Source organism: Bidens hawaiensis, unplaced genomic scaffold (genome assembly GCF_021521415.1).
Source record: "Bidens hawaiensis isolate Kalapana, Puna unplaced genomic scaffold, B.hawaiensis_p1.1 tig00037131_1, whole genome shotgun sequence".
Classification (NCBI taxonomy): Eukaryota; Viridiplantae; Streptophyta; class Magnoliopsida; order Asterales; family Asteraceae; genus Bidens; species Bidens hawaiensis.
In genome coordinates this window covers 48,041-61,638 of record NW_027496465.1, presented here as the reverse complement: position 1 = coordinate 61,638, position 13,598 = coordinate 48,041, and the positions used below count along the sequence as shown (strand labels likewise).

General features: G+C 37.9%; 1 pseudogene; it reads left to right on the top strand.

Annotated features, from left to right (window-relative positions):
* The first annotated feature begins 452 nt into the window (after nucleotides 1-452).
* The window catches only part of LOC143588989 (nudix hydrolase 2-like), a 29,117-nt pseudogene continuing 15,971 nt past the window's right edge, over nucleotides 453-13,598 (top strand).

Sequence of the window (13,598 nt, the reverse complement as noted above, 5' to 3'; positions counted from 1 at the left end):
CTTACTACACACTAAAAAGACACAAAATCTATGAGTAAAAACTAACAAAATGACTTAAGAACATTCACAATAGATTCTCTATAATTACGTGAGAGAGTTCTCTAAGATTAATTATAACACAATAATTACACTCAACCAACTATCAATTTTGAATCGCCATTCCGTTACATAAAACCCTTATCTAATGTCTAACTAATGAGAAACCAACTCAGAGTTCTAACGTTGCTAGTCTTGCCAATCATATAAACTAGGTTTAAAACCCGCCGCGTTGCGGCAACGGCTTGACCAAATTCGGCTGGTATCAGTAAAGTTCGTCTCGACATCAACACTAAATAAAAAAAATGTTGTGAACGTCTAAAATAGTGTCAGCAAGTGTATAACTTATGATGAGAGCGTATAGCTCATCATACAAAAAATAATATATGTAAAACCACGCTTATTCAATTGGCAAAATGGTGGGGGAAATTCAGTTAGTATCAACAGGTTTGCCATAATACTGGAACTAAACACGAAAGATAATTTCGAAAAAATATTTAAAAAAAAAAAACAATACGCGGGCGTTGCAGCGTTGAGTCGACACGCATTCGGTCATCGTACCAGAAGTAAACATAAAAAAATAATTTCGTTATTGGCTAGGTTCGTTACGGTAGCAAAACTAAATAAGAAAAGCACGGGTGTTGCGGCGACGATGCGTTGCATATTTAGTTGGCATCTCTTAGATTTGTTACGATATCGAAACTAAATATAAAAGTTAGTTTGCTCAAATTAGTATACTTAAAAAAGACCTGCTCAAATTAGTATACTTAAAAAAACCTTTAAAAGAAATCCTAAATTCAAATAAAAATATTTTAAAAAACAAATACAATACGCGGGCATTGCAGCGCTAAGTCGACAGACATTCAGTCATCGTACCAGAAGTAAACATAAAAAAAATAATTTTGTTATTGGCTAGATTCGTACGTTACCAAAACTAAATAAGAAAAACACAGGTGTTACGGCGTCGATGCGTTGCGTATGTAGTTGGCATCGCTTAGATATCGAAACTAAATATAAAACTTAATTTGCTTAAAGTAGTATACTTAAAAAAAACTTTTAAAAGAAATTTTAAATTCAAATAAAAATATTTAAAAAAACAAAAACAATACGCGGGCGTTGCAGCGCTGAGTCGACACACATTCGGTCATCGTACCGGAAGTAAACATAAAAAATAATTTCGTTATTGGCTAGGTTCGTTACGATACCAAAACTAAATAAGAAAAACACGGGTGTTGCGACGACGATGCGTTGCATATTTAGTTGGCATCGCTTTGATTCGTTACAATATCAAAACTAAATATAAAAACTTAGTTAGCTCAAGCTAGTATAATAATAAAAAACCTTTTAATTTCGTTATTGGCTAAGTTCGTTACGGTAGCAAAACTAAATAAGAAAACACGGGTGTTGCGACGACGATGCGTAGCGTATTTAGTTGGCATCGTTTAGATCCGTTATGATATTGAAACTAAATATAAAACTTAGTTAGCTCAAATTAGTATAGTATCTTTAAAAGAAATCCTAAATTCAAATACCTTTAAAACAATAGATAGATACACTAAAACAATTAAACACCAAAAAAGAGAAAGATTTGAACAGCCCAGACAGTCGAGCCCAGGCCAAGCAAACCCAAAGAGGTTAGCAAGACAAACTTCAACCAACCAACTACACCCACAAAGTTGATTAAAGGGTGAAACTAAATACATAAATGCACAAACTGTCTATTTCCACAAAAGTTGTGACACCGACAAATGCATATTAATCTATATATATAATTGGATAGATATGATGCTCGGTATACGTTAAAAGGGCCGGCCATAAGGCCATAAGGTGTGGCTGGCTAGTCAACGACCACAGGTCCGACACTCCGTTAGGTCCGAATTTTTATTTTTTAAATTATATGTATTTTTATTAAAATAATATGTATATTTAGTGTTTAAACTAAATTAACTAATTACTTGGTCTAGTGGCAAATGTGTATTATTTCCAACCCAAAGGTTATGAGTTCTAGTTTTTCTGAGGCATGCTTAATCCTATTTTTATAAAAACGTTTTTTACACAACCCAAATTTTAAACAAGTAAGCCTATGCAAAAATTAAATTGTTTAAACCCAACAAAATACTCCTTTTACTTAAGAGCAAAAAAAATTCCGTCTTCAGCCCAATTATTTTTTTGATTTCTTAGAGCCGGCCCTATATGTTAACTAACACCAAAAGTCTTTTGCATGCATGTGAATTAGATTAACCATTTGTAAACCTGATCGATTCCAAGATATTCACGATCATTTATTATCAATTAATTAGATCACTATTTCATATGTAGATAACAAGACGTCTAACCCCATTAAAGAATTTTAAAGAAGCATCAATTCAAATTAACACACGGAGTTGACAAAATTCAAAGCAAAATTGAATTAACATCTAAACATCAAAAATTTCAACAGATATTAATAATCCTTGGTAAGAGTTTGTTTAAAGTATACAAAGTCTATTGGAACATGATGAATGCGAAAAACAAGCCATAAGAAGAATGTTAAAAGCAAAAGTCTTGAAACATGTTTAATGATGAAGTTTCACTAGCTATAACTAAAATTTTTATTTCTAAAGTTAGTAATCTTTAACTATTAATTGTCATAGTACTATTTGAAACTATCGAAATCTCCCAGGAGCACAAGAATTATAAGAAGAAACTAATAATTCTCTGATTAATCATAACGAATGAAAATTACATAAAATAACCCCGGTCCCCCTAGTTTATGATTTTTATAATACATTTTGAGTCCCCCCCGACGAACTCGCCCAAGCTTCGCCACTGATCATGCAATACCCATTAGAAATTTTTAAAAATCTAACAAATTATAAAATAAATACAAAACACTAGAGAAATAAGCAAACATATAATAATAATAATAATAATAATAATAATAATAATAATATCACATACCAAATCTAAAGCCTGTATCTTGATAAAGAAACAAAATCCTTAAAAACCTTTTACTTGGTGGCTATGGAAACTCCAAGAGATCTTACTACATGTTCCACGTAAAAGATTGTACATGCACTTGGTGGCTATGGATCACACACATTAGTAGTAGAAGCCGTGTAATCATGAATTTTGACAACAATGCGTTTAACTAGATTTCATAACTCCTTATTAATTTCCAACACCTTCAGTCTCGGGTCTCTATATAAGCTTCGCCCATGTATACATACATACACATGTTCTTCACTCTCTCTGCAAGAACACCCAGATTATATTAAAACATAGCGAGAAGTAGAATGATTATCTCCAGTCCATCACCAGCTCCATGTTTCACCACGGCCCCTAGTCGACGTTCCTTCTTACGTCTCCGGCCAAACTTGTTCCATGGAAAAGGTCAACTTTTTTACTTTGCTTGTTACACTTTAATTTGGATTCTTTTATGATTCTTTTAATTTGTTTCCAGACGGATACAACCGCACATATGGGATGCGTTTGAGTGTACGATCCATGCCAGCTTCTGTGAGTTCTTCTTCTCCATCACCAGATAAACTGGTGCAAACAGTAGATAGCATATTAATGGGTAAAGATGATGAACATGGAGGTGTGATTGTGGAAATGCCTACAGAGCCCATTGACCCGATTACGTTTGTGTCTTTACTCAAAGCATCAATGTTGCATTGGAAGCAAAAGGTCATTCTTACTTAAAAAAAATATTAGTTTGATTTTATAAATTATTATATATATATTAAAAGGTGGATTCTTTTCCCCTCACACAATTACTATTTAATTTACGATTCATTTACTTTTTCTTTTATTAAGCTCACTACTTTCTACATGTGTTGTGTTTTAAATTTTTATTACTTAACTTTTTTACTTTATTATTTGTAATTATATATGTTTTAACTATTAAAAATATAGTATAGATCTGTACCCCCCTATATTTTGCTTTTTATTTCAACTATTTATAATATTTAACAAACTATATTTCTAAACCTTAAATTTGGACAAATGTCAGATTTACATGTTTTATTTATTGGTTAAAAATTTTCTTAAACTTTGCTTTCGTATTTCTTATGGTTGGTCTTTAAAATGGCCGAAACTTTTCACGATTTAAAATTATCTCATCGTCACATGTTTTTATATCCGCGTTTAGAAGTTTGAGACCACACCTTTAAAATATGATTTTTTTTGGCTTACTAATTCATGTTTACCCATTTGTGGTGATATCGTCGATACTAACCGAATTTGCGTTGGTTCGCAACTGTAACATACTCATTTTTTATTCCACATGATAATATGTCGTATTTTGACATTGACAGGTTTATTTTTTTTTAGTTTCGATGTCGTAAGCCGATATATGTTGATTTCGCATCGACTCACAAGAAGTTCATGGTTTAACATTTTTACGTATGTAATTTTTGTTGTTTGGTTTATGGCTCCGCAGCGAAGCGCGGGGTCCTATATCCTAGTTAGTATTAAAATGGGTTCGGACTAAAATGAATTTTGGTTGAAATGAATTATTAAAAAAAGTATTATAATAGTTACGTACGTGCGCTATGTTTTTAGTTGAAATAACAATTTCTTGAACATAAGCTTTCCATGTTTTTAGGGCATACGGGGTGTTTGGATCAAATTGCCAGTCGAGCTTGCGAATCTAATCGAGCCTATGATTCAAGTAAGGTTATTACTTTTCTTGTTACATCTATACAAGGGCGGACCCACATAGGTCCGATCGGGGTCCCGGGACACCGATGTTTTTTAAAAATTACTTAGAGACGGTATATTAAATTTTGTAAGGACCCCATAAAAATTAATACTTGGAACCCATGCTATTAAGATTGAACTGGTACAGTGGAAAGTCTCTTGTTTTACTTGTGAGAGGTTGTAGGTTCAAGCCCCATCATACTCCTTTTTTGTTGTTTTTTTAATATCCTAGTCTTAGTTATTCAGTTAGGGTATTTGTGCTTTTTGTTAGTTTCTCTCATATAGTCATTATCACCATGCAACATATATAATGTTAACATGGATTTTGCATATTCTTTTATTATTTACCTTGTGTATGTATACTATAATTAATCATTTATTTGTGTTAGAGTTATTTGAGTAGATAATTATTTGAGTCTTACTTTAACGGCGGCTAAAGGGTGCAATTAAACCTCATTTTTTTCTCTATTGTTGTTTGTAGGAAGGCTTTTATTATCATCATGCTGAACCAAAAGACTTGATGCTTGTACATTGGATTCCAGAAACAATAAATACTTTGCCACCGAATGCAAGTCATCGAGTAAGTATCGGTGCTTTTGTGATGAACGAAAACGGAGAGGTATTTGCTTGCACTTGATCAATATCCCGATAATTTATTATTTTATATTTTATAAGATATATGTGGTGGACTCTTATGTCAACCAAGTTTAATAAAATGACTCAACTAAACACGGATATGACTTTTGATCCATCTAGAGTTACATGCCCGTAAAATATAGACAACACGGAATAGCTAGACGGGTGTTGTTAGTTGTCACAAACGACCTAGGAGGTTTTCTTGTCTCTCGAACTCAAATATCCTCTTTATGACTTTGACAGTTGTTCCCCAGATTTTATGATTTCAGTTGATTTGATTTCTATTAAAAACACGTGAACCGTGGGATGCATTTCTCGTGTAATTTAGGCAGCCGGTTTAAGAATTATAAAACGATATTTGAGATAAGATACAATTGAAATTGTGTATTTAGGTTACTAACTAATAATTTAATGTATTTGAAGTCAAATGTCTCGTATACTTATTATATCTATTTAATATACTTAATTAATTTATAATGTTTAATTACTATAAATACAAGTGGGTGAAATAATAGAAGCGGAAAAAAATATCTTAGGCTCACAGAATTGCGATACGTGGGCGTGACGCAACCAGTCACTTAATTATATATTAGGTAAAGATTTTGCTAGTTTTGTTGTGCTTTTAGGTTTTGGTTGTGCAAGAAAAGAATGGAAAGTTCCAAGGAACTGGCTTATGGAAGTTTCCTACCGGAGTAGTTGATGAGGTATGTTTCTGCTGGTATATTCGTCATCGCAAACACTAAAATACTTCGATATGAAAGGAACTATTGAACAGGGTGAAGATATATGTGATGCGGCAGTTAGAGAGGTGAAAGAAGAGACTGGAGTAAGTCGCAATTAATCACTTCATCTCTTTTCGTTGATTGGATCTATAGGTGTAGTTTCGACCCATTTAGTTATGAATAGTGACTCTTGTATTTTCCAATACAATTACATGAATAATAAAGAGTTTTCCAACCTTAGAATTACTTATAAAGTTCATGTGTTTGAAGTTTGAACTTGTGGTAACTAACTGGACTTTTTTGATGCTTCAGATAGACACCAAGTTCGTGGAAGTATTAGCATTCAGGTAAGCATATGAGTATATGACAACAGCCAATTTGGAAATAACCAGACTTTCCTAGGAGTAGCAATTCTTGCTAAACATGAGTCAAACACAAAATGAAGAATATCAGTTTTTGGGTTGTCATTTCTAAGTTCTAACCTATTTAGTAAACAGATCTTATCCGGTTGGCCGGTTTAACCCTAACAGGTTAGCCCATTTAACTTATTATTACAACCCTACAGCCTGTTTAACATGTTTACATTTTGGCTGCATCATGACAACTTGTTGTACTTTTTTAGATAACCCGGTTAAAACACTTTATGATCACACATTTTAAGTGAACTAGTGTCAGGGTTGATGTCCTTAAGACAAATAAATATTACGGGTCGTGATGGAGCTCAACAATTCAACCCATCAACCTGACATAGTGTCACATGATGTTCAATGGGGCTGGTCGGGTATCGGGTATACCTATTAGTTTGTTAAACACTGTCATTTTATATAATTTTATTACCCAATAAAATTTAAAATATAAAAACAAAAAATTAGTGAATTATTCTATTGCTTAAGGGACAAAGAAAATGAAATGTTTACGGGTATGGTATGGTTCGAGTAATGTATATATGCATGTTCAATACCCGCAATTTTTTTAAACTAGTCACATACCTGAATACCCGTTCCAAAAAGTCAACAATGATCAAAGCATTTGCCCTTTATTTTGTAGACAAAGCCATAAATCATTCTTTGAAAAGTCAGACTTATTCTTCATTTGCATGTTGCAAACTTTATCCTCCAACATTCAGAAGCCAAAAGGAGAAATAGAGGCAGCCCAGGTTAGCTTCTAGGCTAATAACTCATAATGAATGAAACCGTCTTTAATTTTGTTAAACCGTTGTATAGTGGATGGCATTCAAGGATTTTGCTGCTCTACAATGTGACAATCGTCAATTTCAGGTTAACTCCGTTAACTCAACTCCGTCAATTCAAACTTTAAGATCGTTAAATTTATAACGCACACTTCATTACATTTAAACTAGGGTTTAAATGACGCTTAACACTTACTACATGTGTAGTCTTTCGGGATTTGCACCGAAACGCAAACGAGTTGACGCAAACGATTGATAAATGAACGAAAAACGTCAAAACAATAATTATGTGATAATTATGTGTTAGATATATGTGTGTTACTTGATTATGTTATGAGGAATGTTAAACAAGAAACAAGAACCAATTAGTTAGGCTAGAGATGTAACACTTGGAAGTAGAGGGACTAGAGTGTAACTTGTATAATTATAAATATAACCTTAACTACAAACCCTAACTTATTTTCTTTTCTTTTCCCCCACACCACAAACCCCGATCGGCCCTCCCTTTGTTCTCCACGGCTGCCGTCCACAAGAACACACACATATACACATCAAATCAAGTGATTAATCCAAGAACTAGGTGCTAGGAAGGTATAATTGATCATCCTTTACCTTCTTGTTGTTTAATTTTGATGTTTAATGGGTTAAGTACAAACCCTAGGCAGCCGATTTTGTTCATGTATATGGTTAATATGATTGTTGTTATTTGGATAATGAATTGATAACTAGATTGATGTTGTTGCATGATTCATTGTTGTCTTTGATTTGAGTTAAAACACAAACCCTAATCTTGTATGTATGGTGTAATTGAGATGCATGGATAGTAGTATTAGTGTCTAGCATGTTATATGATTTATTTGTGATCCATGGCTAGTGAAATTGTTAAGTTTTGATGTGAACAGAATCTGGGCAGAATGTGTATACGATGTTTAAATGACTGTAACGAAGTGTAAACGTGAAAATTGGTTGAGATTGTGGGTACTGCAGTAAACTAGGTTGAGTCTAGTTTCCATGAAGTATAAGTTTGTAATTTTTGGACAAGTAGAAGTGTACTTTTATTATTTTACAAAAACGTGGTGCAAAGCTGAGCTGTTAGACCTGCTGTTAGGTTAAGTTGTAAATGTTATATCTCATGAACCACGAGGCCAATTGGGTTGGTTCCACTTCTGGAAGTTGACTCATTGAGTTAGGAACCAAACCCAAGTGGTCTTGCATTTATTGGATTTTTCGTTTAACGGGAATTGCAAATAACATTCTGTTGCGCATGAATCTGACTGATATGAGTTTGCTGTAATGTTTTGGTCATTATAAGAAAAATATGTGGAATAAAAATAAGATAAAATATGTTCTGGAAACCTAAGATATGTATGCTTCTGTGGTGATTTTTGGTGAATTAATTGAGACGTTATGATCGGTGAAATAGTACAATCTTTCAAGTAGAAATTCTGTCATAATGAAACTAACTGCTGAGTTGTGTAAAAATGCATGAAATATGATAGTTTTTATATATTTGTTATGTTTTGACCAAAATACCCTTGCGGGGAATAGTTGCTAATTGATTGCCATGAATTGACCAAATTGCCCTTATGGGGAATAATGGTTAGTTAATTTTGTTTGTTGACCAAAATGCCCTTACGGGGATAATTGCTAGTAAAGTATGTTATTAGTACGTGACACGAAAGTAATTGCTCACTCATGTATCGTATCACAATTGTACTTGTTTAAGTCACACACGATTCACAAACGAAACACGAAATCTGTTACGTGCATAGGTATTATGTGCCGAGTCTAGAGACTCGTTAAACGTACCGATACTTAGAAAATCTCTTTGTTATTTAGAACGCTAGAGAGTTTCTACGACGCGCATCACTTGGTGATCTATATCGGGATATTCTTCGCAAACAGTGAGTTTCACTTACCCCGCTCTTTGAACTGTTTTCAAACGTTTTTCACTTGGGGGAGATAACATACTCCGATAAACGCATTTTCTGAGATAAGCGCATATTTAAGATTTTGTTATAAATTATATATCACTTGTAAAGGCTAAGCGGCAAACGTAACATTTGAAGTCCCACACATCGAACCGGTTAATATTTGGAATAGCGAGTCACTGTTGAGTAGTACTACTGGGTTTGACAAACCCCACCCGACGCTAAGCTCAACTGGAGGTTGAGTGGGTGTAATTTTGGCTAACACTTACCATGGTCTGGGTTGACCTGGTGACGGGCACTTGATAAACAGTCAGCTTCGGTCTCGAACCACTTAGCGATACTTGTTGTATAGATTAGCTACCTATCGATATATAATTTGACGTAACACTATCTGGTAATGCAAAACACTTAAACGCCGTAACGTGGTTACGCAACACTTAAACGCCGTAACGTGGTTACGCAACACTTAAACGCCGTAACGTGGTTACGCAACACTTAAACGCCGTAACGTGGTTACGCAACACTGAAACGCCGTAACGAGGTTACGCAAAACGCTAAACGATTTATCTTATATAACTTGTGAACTCACCAACCTTGTGTTGACACTTTTAGTATGTTATTCTCAGGTAGCCGAGGCGGGCGCGCGGTTTAGGAGCATGCATTAAATGAAAACACTTTTATTCTGCAAACTTATTTTTAACAGTTATCTTTGGTTTTAAGTCGTCCTGCGTGACGCAGCTTTTGAATTAAGGTTTTTTACGCTTCCGCACTTATTTGCATTTAAACGTTTTTATGGTTTGATTATAACTGATGATTCCGATCCTGCCAGTTCACACCCTCTGACGGTAAAACTCCGTTAGTGGATTTTGAGGGTGTGACAGATTGGTATCAGAGCCATTGGTTATAGCGAACTAGAAGCTGCATGCATACTAGACTATAACCGCGACGACCCATTAGTTATAATGATACGCACTGCATAGGTTTGTGTAGTCTGGTAATCTTATCTCTTTATCTCTTTCACTCATACGCGCGCATACACGGCTTACCTGTAGGAATGTCGACGCCACCCTCATCATCGTCCGATTCGATGACGCATGCTCACGGGAAGGAACCTCAGTTACCTACCGCCTCGCCACCCCGCGTAGTCCCGGGACTCGAAGCTCCCGCACCGAAGAGGTACCGCCTATCCGGAGGCCTTTACGAAAACGACGTTAGCTGGGATTGGTACCCTAACATGATCAGACGTATGGTCTATCGCGAACAAGTTCCCCCGTTGCCTCACCCGAACCACCCTGCTTATCCCAACACTCTACCACCCATAACCGAACCTGTGGAGCGAGTTCTCGCAGCTGTTGTTTCTTGTTTGGAGCGTGATGTGGGTTACATGCGCTACACGAGAGAAAATGTTGCCAGACTGTTTAAAGACGGAACCGAGACTCAGGAGGAGATTGCCCGCATGGCAGCGGCAATGAAAGATATGCAAGAGACTAGTGAGCAACAAACGAAGGTTATGATGAACATGCAAGCTGAGATGATAGACTTGCAAGAGCAACTCCAAGAAGCAAGGACCCGAACTGAGATAGCTTTAGAGCGTTGCGATGTCTTACAAATGCAACTTGCTCAGAACGCAGCCGAACCTGAGGCAGAGCCTGAGGCCGAGCCCGAGGCAGAGCCTGAAGTAGAACCTGAAGAAGATCCCGAAGAGGAGCTTGAGGAAGATCCCGAGGAAGATCCCGAGGAGGAACCCGAAGAAGAACCGGAGGAAGAACCGGCTGAGGAGGAGGCACACTCGGAGGTGTCCTCAGATGACGACATCTAGTGATGATGACACTTAGATGGAGGGGTTGTCTCCATCCGAACTATTATTTTCTATGATTTTAAGGATTGATTGGAAATACTTTGTAGCGAATACAATGGTTTTAATCATGAATTTTTATTTAGACTAATATGTGGTTGTGATGTGATGTTGTTTCTTATTTTCTTTCTTACCTATTTTTTTTTTTACATGTATGGTGTGTTGTATATGAAGGAAAAATTCATGTTTAACATTTTATACTGTGATTCTAGGAAATGGCCGGAAGAAACGCTGGACGAGGACGTGGTAACATCAGCATGACTGCAGCTGAACTCCAAACTTTGCTGAATGACCATGTGGCGGCCGCTTTAGCCGCACACGTTCAGAATCAAACTGGAGGTCCGAGTGGAACGTGTACCTTCAAGAACTACCTAGACTGCAGGCCCAGTACGTTTAAGGGCACTGAGGGAGCTATAGGCTTCCTGCGTTGGGCTGAGAAGGCCGAGTCGGCTTTTGAGATGTGTAATTGTCCCCCTGCCAGTAGGGTCAAATTCGCTGCTGGGACACTTGAGGATTCCGCCCTCACTTGGTGGAATTCAAACGTCCAGATCCTTGGGTTGGAACTGGCTAACGCGATGAACTGGGAGGAGTTCAAGAGCATGATGCGAGAGGAGTACTGTCCGAGGGAAGAAATTTCGAAGTTAGAGTCGGAGTTTTGGTCGTTGAAGATGGTGGGTTCGGAAATCGAAGCCTACACCACTCGTTCGCACGAGTTGGCTGTGATGTGTCCGCGGATGGTGGATCCGCCGAGCAAGAGAATAGAAATGTACATTGATGGTTTAGCACCGCAAATTCAGGGCATGGTGACGTCTTCCCGACCAGCCACGATCCAACAAGCGATCCGTTTAGCTCACAAACTGACGGATCAGGCTGTGACCCAAGGTGCGTTACCACCTAGGGGTTCGACCACTAAAGCCCGTGACAACCCGAGTAATGACCACGTCAGCAACAGTAACAGCAACAGCAACCCGAACAGCGGGAAGAGAAAGTTTGACAACACCAGATCTTCATCCTCGAACCTCCCACCGCAACACCACTACCGTAAGCCCGAATTTACTCGGAGCTTTAACACTCAGAATCACAACAACAACACCAACCACAACGGTAGCGGGCAGGTTTCGAGCGGATATGCTGGGAAATATCCAAAGTGCAACAGGTGCAACTTTCATCATGTTGGCCAGTGTGACCGTGTCAAGTGTCAAAGATGCGGAAAGATAGGTCACCAAGCGAAAGAATGTAGAGGAGGCCTTGCGGCAAAGGGGTGCTCCTAAGCCACCGATGACAACTAAGGGATGCTTTGAATGTGGGCAGGAAGGTCATTTCCGGAAGGATTGCCCCAAGCTGAAACAGAATGACAATAACGGGGGTAATGGAAGTGGCAGTAATGGTGGAGGCAATGGCAAAGGAAGAGCGTTTGTGATTGGATCGGGTCAAGCCCGCAATGATCCGCATGTGGTGTCTGGTAAGTTCCCTGTAAACGATTGTTTTGCTTCTGTTTTATTTGACACTGGAGCTGATAGGAGTTTTGTGTCGAAAGCCTTTAGCCAACTTTTAGACCTTACTCCAACCCCGTTAGACGCTAAGTTTCCTGTCGAATTAGCTAACGGTAAAACTGTAGTAACAACTCATATACTTGCGGGATGTAAGTTGAAACTGTCAGGTCATGTCTTTGATATCGACCTTATTCCTTTTACGCTTAGTAGTTTCGATGTCGTTGTCGGCATGGACTGGTTATCCGAGAACCGAGCGGAGATTATATGCCATGATAAGATAGTCCATATTACCACCCCTTCCGGCGAGATCATTTCGGTCCGAGGCGAGAGAAGCGGCATGACCACCAGCGTCATTACCCTTTTGAAGGCACAGAAGTATCTACGAAAGGGTCATCCGGCAATTTCCGCGGAGGAGAAACGAGTTGAAGACATACCGGTTGTGCGAGACTTTCCGGAAGTTTTCCCAGAGGATTTGCCCGGACTCCCTCCTATTCGTCAAGTCGAATTCCAAATCGAGTTGACACCCGGTGCAGCACCCATAGCACGAGCCCCGTATCGGCTCGCACCGGCGGAACTTCAGGAGTTGTCCACTCAGTTGCAAGATTTGTTGGATAAGGGTTTTATCCGACCTAGCTCATCGCCATGGGGAGCCCCTGTCTTGTTTGTCCGAAAGAAAGACGGGACTTTCCGAATGTGCATCGACTACCGGGAGTTGAACAAGGTGACGGTCAAGAACCGTTATCCTTTACCCCGAATTGATGATTTGTTTGACCAGCTTCAAGGATCGAGTTACTACTCGAAGATTGATCTACGATCCGGTTACCACCAGCTGAGAGTGCGCGAAGAAGATATCTCAAAGACGGCTTTCAGAACACGGTATGGTCACTACGAGTTTTCGGTTATGCCTTTTGGCCTAACCAACGCGCCAGCCGTATTTATGGATCTCATGAATCGAGTATGCAAGGCGTACCTCGACAAGTTCGTGATTGTTTTCATCGATGATATTCTCGTCTACTCCAAGAACGAGACTGACCACGAAGAGCACCTAAGGGT